Source organism: Cynocephalus volans, chromosome 3, assembly GCF_027409185.1.
Source record: "Cynocephalus volans isolate mCynVol1 chromosome 3, mCynVol1.pri, whole genome shotgun sequence".
In the NCBI taxonomy this organism is placed as follows: Eukaryota; Metazoa; Chordata; class Mammalia; order Dermoptera; family Cynocephalidae; genus Cynocephalus; species Cynocephalus volans.
Window position 1 is genome coordinate 63,764,446 of NC_084462.1, and position 15,662 is coordinate 63,780,107.

Genomic DNA, 15,662 nt, shown 5'->3' on the forward strand with positions numbered 1-15,662 from the left:
CTGGGGGGAGATAGGGAGTCTGCCGGGGATCACTCGGTGGCCAAGGCCAGGGAAATCCGGAGCCCGGGCCTGGCTGAACAAGAGGGCACCCCGACAATACAGGTGGCAAATAATCACAAGATGCTTAATATTACATGTCACTAGAGGATTACAAATTAAAACAAGATACCACTATAAACATATTAGAACGGCTAAAATTCAAAACATTTGTCATCGGCAAATGTTGTTAAGGATGTGGAGCAACAGGAACTCTCAGTTATTGCTGGTGGGAATGGAGAGCACACCTGGGGGCCTCGACAAGAGCTGAGGGCAGCAGACACCTCCACCCAGAAGCAGGCAAGCAGCACAGCACGCCCAGGGGACCTAGGCAGGAGCCGAGGGCAACAGCCCACTCTGCCAGGAAGCAGGCAAGCAGCAAAGCATGCCCACAGAGCCTAGGTAGGCGCCAAGGGCAGCATTCCCAATCCAGAAGCAGGCCAGGAGCACGATGAAAACACCACTTCTGTGCAGGTGGCCCACCAAAGCCACCTCCACAGCCACGGAAACTGCCACAGGAGTAGTCACAGCCACTGTGCAGGTGGCCCACCAGAAACTCAACTGCATTGACACAGGGAGTGTCACCAGCAGAGAATGGAAGAAGAAGAGGATGTCTCTCTCCTCAAATCCCTTTCCAGAGTAATAGAAGAAGCAACTGCTCTCCTGGATGACCTGACACCAATGTAGATATACTAGAAACATGAAAATCCAACAAAATACAGCACCACTAAAAGAGTATAGTAATTCTCAAATATCAGATCCTATAGAGCAGGAAGCCATTGAAATGACTGAAAAGGAATTTTGAGCAACAATCTTAAGGAAACTTGCTGAGATATGAGAAGACTCAGACAACATAATGAAATGAGATAAAAAAAAATCCAGCATGTGAAGGAGGAAATTTACAAAGAGATTAATACCTTAAAAAAGAATGTAGCAGAAATCATGGAACTGAAAGATTCACTCAGTGAAATAAAAAACACAACCAAGAGTTTAAGCAGCAGGCTAGACCAAGCAGAAGAATGAATTTATTTATTTTTTCTTTTAATTTTATTTTGTCGATATACATTGTGGCTGATTAGAAGAATGAATTTCTGATCTCGAAGATAGCCTTCTCAAAATAACCCAGGTGGATGAAAAAGATGAAAAAAGAATTTTAAAAAATGAAGAAAATCTAAGAGAGCTAGCAGACAACCTTAAGTGCACAAACATTTGAATCATGGGTGTTCCAGAAGGGGAGCAAAAGGAAAAGGAATGGAAAAACCTATTCAATGAAATAATAATGGAAAACTTCCCAGGTATAGGGAGAGACATGGACCTTCAGACTGAGGAGGCTCAAAGATCCCCAAACAGATTCTCTCCAAAAAGATCCTCTCCAAGACACATAATAGTCAAATTGGCAACACTCAAAGACAAAAAGAGAATCTTAAAAGAAGCAGGAGAAAAGTGTCAAGTCATCTATAAGTGGGCCCCTGTCAGACTAACAGCAGACTTCTCAACAGAAACTCTGCAGGCCAGAAGAAAATGGGATGATATATTCAAAACACTAAAAGAAAAAAACTGCCAGCCAAGAATATTGTATCCAGCAAAGCTCTCCTTCAGAAATGAGGGGAAAATAGTGTATTTTCCAAACAAACAAAGACTGTGGGAGTTCACCACCACACAAATAGCCCTGCAAGAAATCCTCAAGGGAGTCCTGCATCAGCAAACCAAAAAAATGATAATCACTCATCTTACCCACTATAGTTCTGTTCAAACTTTGTGTTTTTTTCATAATTCAGTCTTGGTAGGTGGTGTGTTTCTAGGAATTTATTCATTTCATCTAGATGATCTAAATGGTTGACCAACAGTTATTCATAGTATTCTTTTATTACTCTTTTGATTTCTATAAATTTGGTTGTAATGAGCCTTCTTTCATTTCTGATTTTAGGTATTTGAGTCTTCTCTCTTTTTTCTTAGTCCATCTAGGCAAAGGTTTGTCAATTTTGTGGATCTCATCAAAGTACCAACTTTTGCTTTCACTGATTTTTCTCTATTTTTTTTCTATTTCCTATTTCTTTTATCTATGCTCAATTTTTATTATTTACTTCCTTTGCTAGGTCTGGGCTTAGTTTGCTCTTCATTTTCTAGTTTCCTAAGGTGCAAAGGTAATTGCTGATCTGAGATATTTCTTTTTTATTAATGTATACATTTACATTAAATAAATTTCCCTTTTAGCAAAAAAAAAAAAAATCATAAATTTTTTTCAGTCTTTTTTTGAGGTATATCTGGAGTTTAATAAACATATCTAGTTATGTTCAGTGCAGATTTTCATCCTCCTTTTTCACTTAATATTTCACCTTGAAAATTTGTCCAAAATACTCTTCAAAATTATGATTTTAATAACTGCATTCTATTATATTTTATGGAGGCCCATATTTTATTTAACCATTCTCATATTGTTGGACATTTAGTTTATTTCCAACTTTTTACCTTTATATTACTGCCTTCCACATTAAAAAATATATATTTTCTTTGATTATTTGCTTACAGTTTCAAGAAGTAGAATAACTGGTTTAAAGTGTATGAACATTTTAAAGACATCTATTTATGAATCCAATTTGCTTTTCAAAAAAGTTTTACCAATTTATACTTATACTAGAAGATTTTGACATTGTTTCTCTCATAGTGCCAGTATTATACAGTATCATTTTTTCAGTCTGAGAAATGAAAAATGTCATTTTTCTGTTTAATTACCATTTCTATGAACATCTTAGAATATATTTATTAGCCACTTCTGTTTCTTTTGGGTGTGTGACTTGTCTGCTCATGTCCTTCACCAAATTTCTGTTAAGATTTTTCTAATTCATTTTTAGGAGTTCTTTATGCATTAAGGATGTTAATCTTTGCATGTTAAATTTGTTCCTTATCTACTGGCTTTAAATTCAATTTGTGATGTTTTCTTTTATTTGTATGTTGTGAAAATAATTTCCTACCTAAACATTAAATAAATTTTAAAAATGAAAAAAAAATTGCTGGTGGGAATGCAAAATGACATAGGCACTTTGGAAGACAGTTTGGCAGCTTCTCAGGAAGCTAAACATAGTCATTATCATGTGATCCAAAATCACATTCCCACTTATTTACTCAAATTAGTTGAAAACTTATGTCTCCACAAAAATCTGCACATGAATGTTCATAGAAGCTTTATTAATTACCAAATTATATAATTACCAAAACTTGTAGCAACTAAGACGTCCTTCAGGAGATAAATGGATAAACAAACTGTGTACATTCATACAATGGAACATTATTCAGCAATGAAAAGAAATGAGCTATCAAGCCACAGAAAGACATGGAGGAACCTTAAATGCATATTGCTAAGTGAAAGAAGTCAGTCTGAAAAGGCTATATACTATATAATTCCACCTACATGACCTTCTGGAAAAGGCAAAACTTTATAGACAGTGAAAAGATCAGTGGTTGCCAGGAGTTGAGATGGGGAGGGATAAATATATGGAGTGCAAGGGACTTTTTGGGTAGTAAAACTATTCTGTATGGTACTATAAGGGTAGACCATGACATTATGCATTTGTTAAAACCCACAGAACAATATAACACAAAGAGTGAACCCTAATGTTAACTATGAACTTTAGTTAATAACGATATATCAATATTGGTTCATCAATTGTAAAAATATACCACACCAATGCAAGATGTTAATAATAGGAGAAACTGAAGGCAGGGCAGGAAGAGGAAATATCTGGGAATGCTGAATTTTCTGCCCAATTTCTCTGTAAATCTAAAACTTCACTAATAAGTAAAATCTATTAATTAAAAAACTCATGGATTTAGGCATATTGGATGGGTTTTAATCCACTGCAATTCTCGTCCATACTGAAGCTCAATTTATCCCATCTTTGGCCCTTGGGCTATGATCCTTGTACTGGACCCTTGCAGTCTTTGAGAACATCACTTTATCTGGGATGACAAGAGGTTTCAGGCTCATTTCTCGCTCCAAACCTGGAATCAGACGCTAATCCAAGGAACATTGGTTTATTTTGATGGGAAATAATAATTCAAACCTATAATCTGGCCCTAGGAATTCTCAGTGCAACTGGTGTGATCACTGTTTCTCAGTGAATAGATATAAACAGAATGAATAGATCTAGGACCCTCCCCCTATACCTACTCCCAAGATAAAATATGTTGTGATTTCATAATGATATTTCAGATTCAAATTCTCAACTAAAAAGTTTTTTTCTGTAGTATCTTTTATGTAAAAGCTCTCTCTCCTTTCTTTCACACCGAGAAGGCTGGTTCTCAAGGGCACAGAGAATGATAGAATTAGAATACCTATAATTACTCATTCGTTTTATGCTACATTACAGCACACAACAGTTTGAGAATAACAGTATTAATAGTACCACCGCCAATTATGATTACTGAAAACAGTTTAAAATGTTTTGGCATATGTCCTACTTATTCCCTACTCCTAATTTTTAAATTATTATACTAGTGACACTGTCTGAGCAAATAGTTACTTCATATTACACTCTCTCCCTCTCAATCTTCGTCTTAGTCCTGTAAATATTTATATTTTTAATGCTCACTACCAGTCCTTATGCCAATATATGCAGACATTTGCTTGTCTGAAGTTTGTTCTCTTGTAGATGTTTTAGGAAGGGCTTGTGGGACCAATATTCCCTGAGTTCAACCATGTTGATAACAGTGTGTCTGTGCCTATTATAAGGGAAGGTAAGTTGTGTTGGCTATACAGTGCTTGGCACATGTCTTCTTTTCTAGAGTGTATTTAAAATGTTACTCTAGGGCCGAGCCCGTGGCGCACTTGGGAGAGTGCGGCGCTGGGAGCGCAGTGACGCTCCCGCCACGGGTTCGGATCCTATATGGGAATGGCCGGTGTGCTCACTGGCTGAGTGCCGGTCACGAAAAAGACAAAAAATAAATAAATAAATAAATAAAATAAAATAAAATAAAATAAAATGTTACACTACTTCCTTCTGAAATAAAGTACTGCTATTGAAAAATCTGATAATAAATTTTCTTTCCCTTTTAAATCATGTACTTTTCGCTCTTTTAATATGTAATTTTTAAAACTGAAGTACAATTTGTACACTGTTAACATTCACACTTTTTAGTGCACATTTTTGACAAATGCATTCAGTTATGAAACCACCACCACAATAAAGACAGAGCAGTTCTATAACTTCCCAAAATTCCCCTGGGTATTCCCTTTCTAGTCCACTCTTCTCCTCACCCCTGGCAATTACAGATGTTTTCTATTCCTATAGTTTTGCCTTTTCCAGAATGTCACATAAATGAAATCATGTCATATGTAGCCTATGAGTCTGGCTTCTTTCACTGGGCACAATGCATTTGAGATTCATCTATGTTGTTGCATGCATCAGTAGTATGTTCCTTTTTAAAAAAAATTATTTTACTGTGGTAAAAATACTTAATATGAGATCTACCCTCAACATATTTTTGCGATACAATATTATTAACTTTAGGTACAGTGTTGTATAGCAGATCTCTAGAGCTTATTCACCTTGTATTGCTGAAACTTCATACCCACTGATTAGCAACTTCTCATGTTCCCCTCCCTGCTCACTGCTCCTGGCAACCACTCCTTGGTGGTTCTGCTCTCTGCTTCTATGAGTTAACTATTTTAGGTACTTCATATGAGTGGAATCATGCAGTATTTGTCCTTCTGTGACTGGCTTATTAGCATAATGTCCTCAAGGTTCACCCATTTTGTCACATATTGCAGTATTTTTTCCTTTTTAAGGCTAAATAATATTCCATTGTATGTATATAACACAATGTCTTTATCCAGTCATCTGTTGATAGTCATGTAGGTTTCCACCTCTTCATTATCATGAATAATGCTGTAATGTACATAGGAGTGCTGATATCTCTTCAAGATCCTGATTTCAATTATTTTGGATAAATATTCAGAAGCGTAATTTCTGGATTATACAGTCATTCTATTTTTATTTTTTAGAGGAACTTCCATATTGTTTTCCATAGTGGTTGCACAATTTTGCATTCCAGTGCACAAGGGTTCAAATTTCTCCACATCCTTGTCAAGATTTGTTGTTGTTGTTGTTGTTGTTGTTGTTTTTTATAATGGCCATCTTAGTGGGTGTGTGGTGATATCTCATTGTGGTTTTGATTTGCATTTGCCTGATGATTAGTGACACAAAGCATTTTTTCATATACCTGTTGGCCACTTGTATGTTTTCTTTGGAGAAATATCTATTTTTTAAGGTTTTTTTTTTTTTTTTTATAACTATTTTTAAGAGTTGTTTTTTGCTATTGAGTTGTGGGAGGTTTTGTTTTGTATTTTTCTTTTTTTAATATTTTAGAAATTAACCCCTTATCTAATATATGGTTTGCAAATATTTTCCCATTCCGTAGATTGCCTTTTCATTCTGTTGATTGTTTCCTTTGATGTGTAGAAGCTTTTTAGTTTAATATAGTCCCACTTATCTATTTTTGCTTTTGGTGTCATTTCCATGAATTCATTGCCAAGATCAATGTTATGAATGCTTTCTCCTATGCTTTCTTCTAAGAGCTTTACAGTTTCAGGTCTTATGTTCAAGTCTTGTTGATTTTTGTGTATGGTATAAGATAAGGGTCCAATTTAATTCTTTTGCATGTGGATATCCAATTTTCCCAGCACCATTTGTTGAAGATTGTCCTTTCCCTGTTGTGTATTCTTGGCAATGTTGTTGAAGATTAGCTGACTGTATATGCATGGATTTATTTCTGGACTCTCTATTCTGTTCAGTCAGTCTATATGTCTGTCTTTATGACAGTATCATCCTGTTTTAATTACTTAGCTTTGTAATATTTTTTGAAGTCAGGAAGTATGATGCCTCTAGCTTTGTTCTTTGTTTTCAAGATTGTTGTTCCTTTTTATTGCTGAGTAGTATTTCATTGCATGAATGTGCTACAGCTTATTTATTTACTCACCAGTTGAAGAATATTTGGGTTGCTTCCAGTTTGCGGTAATTATGAATAAAGCTTCTATAAATACTCATTTACAGGTTTTTTTGAGAACATATATTTTTATTTCTTTGGGGTAACTACCTAAGTGTGGGATTGCTGGGCCATATAGTAAGTATATGTGTAACTTCCTGAGGAACTTACACACTTTCCAAAGTGGCTATACCATTTTGCATTCCTACCAGTACTGCATGAGAGGTCCAACTTCTCTGTATGCTCATCAGCACTTGGTATTATCCATTTTATTTTTTAAGCAAATCTAATCAGTATGTTGAAGTATTTCTCTGTGGTTTTAATTTGTATTTCCTAATGATGATGAGTATCTTTTCAGATGCTTATATGCCATCTGTATATCTTCTTTGGTGAAGTGTCTATTCAAATCATTTGCTCATATATTTAACCGTCTGTTTTATTCCATGATGTGTCCATGGCACCTAAAACACTTCCTTGTCCATACAGAGGCTCAAAAATATACTCTGACTGACAGAATGAATGACTGTAATAACTTCTTCCTCTTCCAAAAGAGGTAAATTAATCACACTTCTCAGCTTACAAAGCATGTGGAAGGTTTATGATCTTTAAAATTTTAAAACAAGCAAAAACAGCTCTCATTTACAAACACAAATTATAGTATCAGATCCCTCTCCTAGTTATCTCCACAGAAAGTAGAATGACTATATGCTATTGAAACAATGAATTTCAAATTATAAAACAACATGGAGTGCTTATAGACTCCATGGAAAAAGTGAAAAAGTGCTACCTGATTATGTTTATAAAGTTATTTATTGTGGCAAGGGAGAAAATTTGCTAATGGAGTCTCATTTTAATAATGTTCATTGGGTCTGTTGTACCAAATTGATTTTAAGTGTATAGTACTGATCAGAATAAAACATGTTAAATAGAAGTAAAGAAAAATAGTATTTGACAATGAAAAATGTATTTGTCAGAAAGCCTTAAATGTGGTCCTACATATATGGAAATATTTTCAATGTTATTATTTTATTGATAAAATTAGAAGATATTAAATTAGTATAATTAGATAAACAAGCCTTGGTTAATAAGAAAATATTTTCTCATCAAGAAACTAGGGGACAGAAGAAGGATGGAGAAAATTTAAAGAGAGAGATTATTGAATTTTGACATTTTTGTGGCCACAAAAAGTTGGACTTGTGACACAATTTGGGAGGGTATTTTTTTGTTTTTTGTTTATTGCAGTGGACAATGGGACATTTGGATTAGTTGTGAGTTGTGAGTGGAGGGCAAAAATTTCTCCACTGGCACTGTGATGTGAATACTACAAACCCATACTATCTTCCCTGCCTCACAGTTCTGTCCTTTCTGACGCTGGAACACTTTGGGTGGGGAAAGTAGTGGAACCCAACATCCTGGAAGAGCAAATCAGCTCAAGACAGGGGTCTTTAAAGGATGCTTCTTGATGAACCAATCTTCACTGTGGGGATGTAAATTATATGCATCCTATACTTGAGTTTGGATCAAAACTCAACATAACAATCACAAATGATTATTACAATACATATATCACAAAATGTAACATTTTAATAACACCAAAATTAATTTTAGAATTAAACTATTTTTCTAATTATAATGATGCCTCAGAGTAAGGAGTAAGAAATCTTCAACTAGATGTGTTATTTCAAGAGTTTTTGTTTAATTGGTGAACTTGGTATAAATAGAATAAACAATTTAATTATTCCACAGAGACATATTCTAATTTTAGATGGGAAACCATATACTCATATATATTTAAGCACCAACCTAATTAGACTTTCTGCATATCCTCAAATTAACCTCCCATTGAGAAAGTGTTGTGTTTCAAAGATTACAATAATACATTTAAAAATGTAGAGTAAGCATCAAATTAATACATTAATTTTAAGCTCTAGTGCTAAAGGATTATTTTTACTGCTAACATAAATTTGTTAATAAGACAGCTATGATTAGCAAGCCTTTAGATATGTCCTTAAGTAGAATCTGGTTATGTAATTTTTAAATTCACAGTTAAATATGTTGGCTCTGGAGAAGACCCCAGGTGGTTTGCAGTGTTAAACAGCAGATTAAAGTTGACAGAGCTAATTTCTTTACTTTAATCTTATTAGTGGTACAACAGCTGTCAACTATAACCATCTCTGTAAAGCCTTTTGAGACATAAACAAAATGCCTCAATATGTCAAATGGAGAAGAGTATTTATCAATCACTACAGCTAATTAGCTTGCAAATTTTTTTTACTTTTTTGTCTATTGGGGGAAAGTTATTCACTTTTAGTAAACCTTGAACTAAAAATAGATATTTTGAATTATATTAAAATAATCCTCCTTAGAAATAAGCAATTATTTATTAACAATGGATTATATTCTAAATTTCACCTACACTGGCAAATCCTATTTTATTAATGTTTACTTAGGGCCTATGAAGTAGTAGATGCATGAGGTGGCACATGGGTTCCAACTTCTTAGTACCTACATCTGTTACTTCTGGGAAGTAAATCCTATGATAAATTTACTCTATATTTGCCAGTTGATTTGAGTTCTGAAAAGGGTGTTTAAGATACACAGAAATGTTGTATTTCTTTTTTAGACTCCATTGCTAGATTTTCCCAGAACATTTTGTCTCTTATACACAAATAACTACAAGTGGTTTTTGGTTCACCTTACCCAATTTCTGTTAGATCAGTTCCTCTTCGGTCCCTAGCCTGCTAAGTGAGAAAAATGATTCCACAGACAATGCATTTCCTGCACCCACACTGATAAACAACTACAAAAAACCTAAACCAAAACCCCGAAATCAGTCAACCAAACAATACCACCCCTACCAAAAGGTAAAAACTAAATAAACAAACAAACGACAAACCCCAGCAACTCTCAGGGATGATGACAGTGATTTTTAAAATGAGATATCAATAAAAAGGTATTTTACTTTCATTAAAAGAGTGAACGCTTTATGTTCACAAGTCAGAAACAAAAGTCCAGCCATCATCACCCTGTAAATACCAACTCTATACGAGATCTAACCAAGGACCCTCCTAGAGTCAAACTCTGAACTAAATTGTACTTTCTGCTTATATCTTAAATAATTTAATTTTGTTTTGTTATATAGTGTAGAATACCTTATTGATGATGTAAGCTCTTTGAAGACAAAAATCATTCATATCTCAGCACATAAGAAATTCAACAAATACTTGAAGACTGATAATACCTCTTTGATGATACCACGTAGGCAACAAGGTACAGAAGGAAGAACACCAGAATAGGACACTCAGTCTTATCTTAGCTAATTTGATGAGAGAGGGTAAGTCATTCATAAATCTTTTTAAGCTTTAGTTTCTTCCTGCAAAGCTAGGCGACCACGTCAGTTGTCAGGCTCTTTTACCTGCCGGTAATCCTGCCGACTGGGCCGATTGTTGAGCTAAGGCTGGGTCTGGAGCCCAAAGACCCCTCAAGCCCGTTCACAGACTGGGTCACAAACCCTTCACATGCCAGGCTGGGTCCCCAGACCCCTCACACGCTAGGCTGGGTCACCAGACCCCTTCACGCAGGTCTATGAGCTTGGTAACCAGCCAAAAGGTCCTTGGAAGCCATAGGTTGGAAAGCATGGCCACACCAGGCGGACGTCCAAGGCTTCTCCAATCTCTCTCTTTCTCTCCTCTCTCTCTCTCTCTCTCTCTCTCGAATAGTTTTGTATTTCTTAGTGGTGAGAGAAAGAGGAATAAGAAACGATCCAGTGCCCTGAAAAAATGCATCTGGTACTTGATTATATCATATGTTGGGGTAGATGGATAATATGGAGATACTTCCTAGTTTGCCCGAAAGGAACAAAACTGCAATTCCAAAAAAGCCTGCCCTGAAGTGATATAAACCAATAATTTTCTTCCTTTTGTTAAGCACTGTAAAATGATTTAACTAATAAAGGATCATTTATCTTTTACACATGCTGCATCTTTTCTCCTAGCAGTTGAAGCTGTGCTATAAAATCTAATATTAAAGGCATATTATTTGGTTTTAAAAAAATACAATAAAGCTTTATCTTCTATCTATAGGATTAAAGTTCTGAGCTGCATCATGTTGACAGGATTTTAGAGAGAGAGAGAGGAGGGAGTGAGGAAGAGAGGTATATAAGAAGTCTTTAAAAAATTCATGGAAAGATTCATATTGTCTTTTAATTCCCTTTTTTCCACGAAGTTTTTGAAGTACACTTGTATGTGGATAACCGCTCTTATTATCTTCTCGCCTTCCAATCATCTTAACCAATCTAACCTTCAAAATAGGCTACTGGCTTCTAATTTCAGAAAAATAATTAATGAAGTGATTAAGGTCCTCGAGAACAAACTTGTTTTTTATTAAAATGTTGGACTATGCCATTATGATCAAGACTGAGAGAGCAGGGTCTCAGGAAATACACTTTTTAGTGGTTTATAAATACAAGACAATGCTCCTAGGTTTCAAACTAAGGCCAAATTAATTATAAAGTTATTGATGGGGTAACCAGTCTGGGACCAAAAACCCCCACAGAAAGTAACAATTGAGAGCTGTTATCTGTTCTTACAGAACTTACATATTGTTCATAATATATTTTCTTTTCTTTGAATAGGAAGATAAGATCTTCGCCCTAGAGAAGTTACTTTTAAATATGTTTACCTTAGGATCTAGGGACGGCAAGTTTCATGTACATTGTTTTCATATACAGATTCTTCAAACTGGGGTCAGTAGAAAAAGGAAACTTCAGCCAGCCTCTGCTCTAAGAAGAGCATTTAATGTTGATAAAGAACTATACCCTAGAGAACTTATAGAGCATACTTTCTCTCTTCATTCCTACTTCAAATAGTAGGCCTTCGTTCATTCTTCCTTGATATGAAAATATTTTAAAAAACAACTATGAAGTCACAAGGAAGGTCTATAGCACAGTCAAACATTCCCCTCCCCACCCATCTAGAATCTTTAATATTTGCATTTAAAAGTATCAGGCTCTTTTGGTTGGAAGGGACAGAAATTCAATCAAAATATTTCAGGTAAAAAGAGCCATTTACTGTAAGGCTATTGGGAACTTTCGCATGAATCCAGGAGAAAATGAACAACCAGGCCTCAGGAGGGTAGGAACAATGCCAGCTCTGTAGACTGGATCTGCTTTCATTTCCAGCCCCCTTCTCTCTCATGAAGCAGTTCTGGTCTTCTCTTTTTCTCTTTTTTCCCCCAAATGACCTTCCTTAGTCCTACTAAACTTGGAGTACACATAACTCTGTAATGGCCATTCCAGAAGTTACTCTACATGATTTTTCAAATTCAAATACCCAAGAAAAAATGACTTGAAGTTTTGCAATTTCCCAACAGCAAATTCCTGAGAAAGAAACTTGACTGGACCAGCTTAACATTTTGCACTGGATTATAAATCCTATATTGCTGGCTGGTCTATAGATTGGTTGTTCTTGAGTCAAATATACTCTCTTTAGAGTTTAATCAGCTATGGCCATTGAAGGAAGCATCACAAGGCATAAAATATAGCTGCTTAAAATATGCTTATATACATGCAATGCCTAGAGCAAGTAGTACTCATAACCCCTGAATAAAAAAGATACAACAAACAGGAAGGAAGCTGAGGTGACTATGGCAAGCCAAGAAGAGAGACGAAATAGTAATAGGGAAGGAAGTTCATAATGAAAACTGAGTCTAGATTGTGTTGCAAAGTGAAGATAAAGGCAAAGATTTAGCAGTAGTTGAACCCCAAAGAGAAAAACCAAGTGAGTCAAGAGAATAGAATAAGAAGCAAGCACATGAGGCCAGGCATCTGACACTGGATAGGTAGAAAAACATTCCTTTTATGAAGAGTCTTGTGTATACTACCAAGGTGGCTGTTCCATAAAGGTAATACAACAGGCTACTGCTAATGATATTTAGAGTTTAATATATCTCGTTTTCCATGACTGTAAACTCCCCAAGAACAGGGTCTATTTCGAATGGTTCCTAGGTATGGGAATCCCATTCCCATGTCTACATATACAAACAACTGATCCTGACAAGGGAATCCCTAGAAAAGTTTCCCTGGCCATCAGGACTGGAAGCTGTAGATTATTTATCTGCTTCTGAAACACAACAGGATATCTTTTTTCCACTATAAGATGAACTGCATCAGCCTCTGTTACACAAGACCAAGAGAAGGGAAAAAAAGCCTTTGGGAATAAAACCACAATAGTCATGGGAGCACAATTCTGAACATTCTCTCTGCCAGGTGGAAAGAAAAAACACTCTTTCAAATGAGATATCCTGGTTCTCTCAGGTTGTAGTCATACCCCAAACATGATTTCTCCTAACCCTCACCTCTGGCACTGGTCCACATACATGGTTGCTGGTGATTGTTAGGAGTAAATTAGGTAATATGTTATAGAGCATCTAGCGGAGTGCTTAGCACTGATGACACACTCAATGTTAGCTTCTGTCTCCTCCCCAACTCAAAGGATCAAGTAAATGCAATACTTGGATAAACTGGTGGAAAACTGCATAAAGTCACAAGTTTTATTTTATTTTATTTTGGAGAATAAATTTGTTACATCTTGTAAATGATCTTCCTAGTGAGCAAATCTCTACTTCATGTCATAATAAATTAATTTTTAAATTAAATTCAATGACTACTGCTTTACCTGAGTAGGGCTGATTTACTTACTATAGGCAGATAAAAGCATATACTATAAAGAAGTAAAAAGGCAACTTTACTAATTGGTTTGATATGAATAAATAGGTATACTTTATAAAGGTAACAGCAGTGTGGAAGATCTGTTTTTCCTCATAGATTAAAATGGGGACAATCTTATACCTATCAGTATGCTCTGATTCTAAAACTGTGATAAGGACAATGACCAAGAATATAGTTCTAGAATTCTCTTTGGCCTTTTGAATAAGAAACAGTCACAGATACATGACATAGTTACAAACCTGCAGAAACTTAAAGACAGATTAAATAAAAAACATTGCCTAAAATCCAGCTAACAGGGTAGTCAAAATTAGGAGGGCCCTATTTGGCTGAGATGGGATCATATTGTAAGTCCACAGAATCAACTACTTGATTCTGTGCAGTACACTCTTTTACTGCTTTACTTTCATCCCACAGAGAAAGAATGCATTCATGTATTCAAACAATATTGACTAAGATGTCATATGGTCTACAGATTATGCATTTACTATGTCTCTAATCCCAAGGAATTACAATCTAGTTGGAAAGATGATAGTACAACAAATGGAGTACTTGGTAAGACAGTGCATAATACATGCTAAACCAAACTGTTCTCTGACCCGCTCAATATTTTTTCAATGATCAGAGGAACATACACGTGTTTTACAGATCACTTTTATGGCTGGCACAAAGTTAAAGAAAAAGAAACTAAATTAGAGGCCAAATCAAGATCCAAAAAGGACCTTGACAGACTAAGCTAAAATTTACCAAGATGAAGGTGTAACTTAGTAGGAAAAAACAAATGTCCAAGTAAAATTAATAGATTATAACTTATTAGAAGCCAAAGTGACAAAGACTTAAGGATTTAAAACTCAGTAATTAAGCAGTATAATACAGAGTCAAAACAATAACTGTAACAAAAAACATTGATAATAATTGCTTTCTTTGTGCACAGACTTAGTAAACACATGCACTTTAATCCTCACAACAGTTCTACAAGGTAGGTATTAGTCTTACAATTTAATTGAGATTCTGTTATTACAAGTAATTTGGCTCAAAGTCATACAGCTAATAAGTGAAAAGCAGAGATGTAAACCCAGATCTGACTCTAGGGCCTATACATTTTTCAGTATACCATGCTGCCTGATGTGGAACTTTTTGTTCAACGGAAAGATACCGTAACTTAAAGGATAAGTTTACCTTCCTTCATTAATCTCTACTTTGTCAGTAGAGCACAGGAACCCAAAGTAACTTCCATGTCAAAAAGTTTGTACTCAGAAATATCTCATGTTAATTAGATGACACTATCTTAAACCAGGCAAGACTACTACTTAAAAAACTCTTATCTAACATTTATAAAACACTTTATAGTATACAAAGAGCTCTTACATGCATTATTTCAACTGATCCCCGCAGTAGCATTGTGGGGAGAACATGATTACCACTATCTTTCCAAATGAGGAAATAGATGCAGTGAGATTAAGGAACTTGCTCACATTCTCCCAGCTAGTAACTGGCAGAGGTAAAACTGGAACCGAGGTTTGTCTGACTCCAAAGCCATAGTTATTTCTAATTTACCAAAATGTCTCTCAGGAAAAAAGAAAACATACTCTCGTAATTTGTTTCCTGTTAGATCCAATGGACAAATGAAGCCTTCACTTTTATTGTGCTAAGTATTAAAAAGTTTTTTCAGTGGTATAAATTAACTTTTGTCAAAATTTCTCATTTAATCTGCAAATAAGAGTCTTCACAAAATATCAAGAAATTGTACAAATTACAACCCCAGAGTACAATACATCTGAAAAAACACTGTCTGCTACTATATCCTAGGTGGTGAGGGACTGAAGGGTGACTTAAGAGAATAGGAAAGCAGATATTAGGTCTAAATGCTGCACAGGATCTTTATGACAAAGAGCAATTTACAGTTAGAGACCAAAGTGCA

At 35.3% G+C, this 15,662-nt stretch overlaps 1 protein-coding gene across 6 annotated transcripts in view; it reads right to left on the bottom strand.

The window, feature by feature from the left end:
- Nucleotides 1-15,662, bottom strand: part of SCAPER (S-phase cyclin A associated protein in the ER) — a 491,674-nt gene that overhangs the window by 137,296 nt on the left and 338,716 nt on the right. The window lies entirely within an intron of this gene.